The sequence below is a fragment of the Marmota marmota genome, unplaced genomic scaffold, assembly GCF_001458135.2.
Source record: "Marmota marmota marmota unplaced genomic scaffold, marMar, whole genome shotgun sequence".
NCBI lineage: Eukaryota > Metazoa > Chordata > Mammalia > Rodentia > Sciuridae > Marmota > Marmota marmota.
In genome coordinates this window covers 22280039-22282858 of record NW_026000241.1, presented here as the reverse complement: position 1 = coordinate 22282858, position 2820 = coordinate 22280039, and positions in this window count along the sequence as shown.

Genomic DNA, 2820 nt, shown 5'->3' with positions numbered 1-2820 from the left:
AAAAGGACAAATGGGGCTGTAGGGGACAAAGAACACCATATTGTCTTGCTCCTCTTGGTTTTGATGAGACCCAGGGAGCCCTGTGAGTAGACCAATCTGGCAAGACCTGCATGAACAATTCTGATGGGAGCTGGCTCATCTTGAGATGGTTTTCTTACTAAACTTAGTGGCAGCCCTGGGAGTCATGATGGCAGGAAAAATTGATTACAAATGATTAGCCTTGGCTGACAGGTCATCCAACTGCATGGGGGCAAATTCTTCCCACCTCTCTACTCTAGACCTATTATTACCAGTGACTTGTATCCCATACTACAGGGATTTTTTTTTCTCCCAATACTTTTCATATTTTTAGCTACTGCCCCTTTCTGGTATTCAGTTAGGGCATTCACAAAAGTAAATTTATCTTACATAAAGTATGTTCACACCAAATTATGCCATTATACATGAGCTCTCTTATTTTTTGCATACAATTCTTAATACACCTTTATACCACCATTTATCATATCTCTGTTTATATATAAGGCATGTTGACACCAAATTCACATCTTCATACATGTATAATGATGACCCTCTCCTTCCAACATCCTAGCTATTCCCCTTCTCCCTCCTTTTCCCTCCCACCCCTATTCCCTACCTAGAGGTAATTTTCCTCCCATGCTCTCCCTCCCTACCCCACTTTGAATCTTCTAAATCTCGTCACTCTAGTGGTTCTGGTTAGGCTAAGAACTAATTCCCTCATTGTAGTTATTTATGGAGGAAGAACACTAAGAAAAGAATAGAGTAGTTTCAGTACCAGGTAAAGAAGTGAAAACCCACTTTGAAAGAAAGAGAACCTGGTTCTTATCTGGAGCTTGACAAATATATAGATGGCTAAGTTCTTGGGCTTAAGGTTGTCTTTGAATCAGCTGAACACAGTGCAAAACAAAGATGCACCTGTCAACAATTTTGCTACAGATATATAATGATAATAGGAAATAACAAAATTTTTATAGCACCAAACCGTTCCCCAAACTATCAGAGACATTGTAAAACTTATATTCTCCAGTACATATGGTACTTACACAGATGGGAACATTGAGGCTCAAAGAGGTTAAATGACGTGCCTTGGCAAAAGTTGTTACATCCTTCCAAGAATTGATCCACAGTGGAGAACAGAAAAGTCACTATTTGAATAAAAGTCAACAGGTAAAAATGTTATTTTATGCATTTCTTCTGAAGGATTCTTTTTCTTTTCCTTTTTCTTCTGAAGAATTATTGTATTTCTGAGACAGTATAGGATTGTTCCCATTGTTATAGGATGTCTGAACATCTGTCCTATATTGTACTGTAACTACTTTACCCATTGTTTATCTCAAACAATATATGACATCTTTAGAACATATTGAGGCTTCTTCCTCCTTTTCTCTTTTTCCCAAATTCTGAGCACCAGCTCCTCTCCTCTAGTCCAATTAGCTTCTTTCCCCTCCTGGGGAGGATGCTAGGATGTTGCTCTCCCAGACTTTGCATTCTGCCTCTGGATGTACATGCACATTCTTCACTTGAAAACCTGTTTGCAGCTGCTGCCAGCACACTCCAGACCTTGGCTCTTGAATTTGTGTCTGTATTAGACACACTATTGCCTGCAGGACATTTGCCTATGGTTTTCCACGGTGAAGCATGATGTCTTTTCTCTTTTTATTCTATTCTTTCTAGATATACATGACAGTAGAATATATTTTTGGCATATTATTCATACATAGAATAAGTATAACTTGTTCCAATTAGGATCCCATTATTATGGTTGTATGTAATGTGAAGTTACATTGGTTATGTATTCATATATAAGAATAGGAAAGATATGTCTAATTCATTCTACTATCTTTTCTATTCCCATCCAACCTCCCTTACCTTCCTTCCCCTTTGTCTAATCCAATGAACTTCTCATCTTCCCCTCCCTTATTGTGGGATAGTATCCAAATATCAGAGAGAACATTCTGCCTTTTTCTTTCTTTCTTTCTTTTCTTTTTTCTTTCTTTTTTTTTTTTTTTGAGACTGGCTTATTTCACTTAGCACAAAATTTTCCAGTTCCATTCATTTACCAGCAAATGGCATGATTTCATTCTTCTTTATGTCTGAGTAATATTCCATTGTGTATGTATACCACATTTTCTTCATCCATTCATCTGTTGTAGGGCGCTATGGTTTCCAGAGCTTGGCTATTATGAATTGAGATGTTATAAACATTGAAGTGGCTGCATCACTGTAGTATGCTGATTTTAAGTCCTTTCGGTATAAATTGACGTACGGTGCTGAGAAAACTGGAGATCCATATGTAGTAGAATGAAATTGAACCTCTATATCTCATCCTGTATGAAACTCAACCCAAAGTGGATTGAGGACTTAGTCATTAGACCAAAGACTCTGCACCTACTAGAAGAAAAGTAGGGCCAACTCTCCACCATGTTGGCTTAGGAAATGACTTCCTCCATAAAATCCTAAAACACAAGAAGTAGAATCTTTGTGGCAAAGCTTCTTTGCCACCCACAAAAGAAACAATCAAGAACATGAACAGAGAGCCTGCAGAATGTGAGACACTCTTCACCACCAGCACATCTGCTAGAGTGTTAATCTCCAGGATAAATGAATAATTCAAAAAACTTAACCCCCACAAAAAATACAAAACAAATAACCCAATCAATAAATGGCAAAGGAACTGAACAGACACTTCACTGAAGAAGAAATATGAATGGTCAAAAAATATATGAAAAAGTGGTTTAACATCTCTAGCAATTAGAGAAATGCAAATTAAAATGCACTGACATCCCGTCTCACCCCATTCAG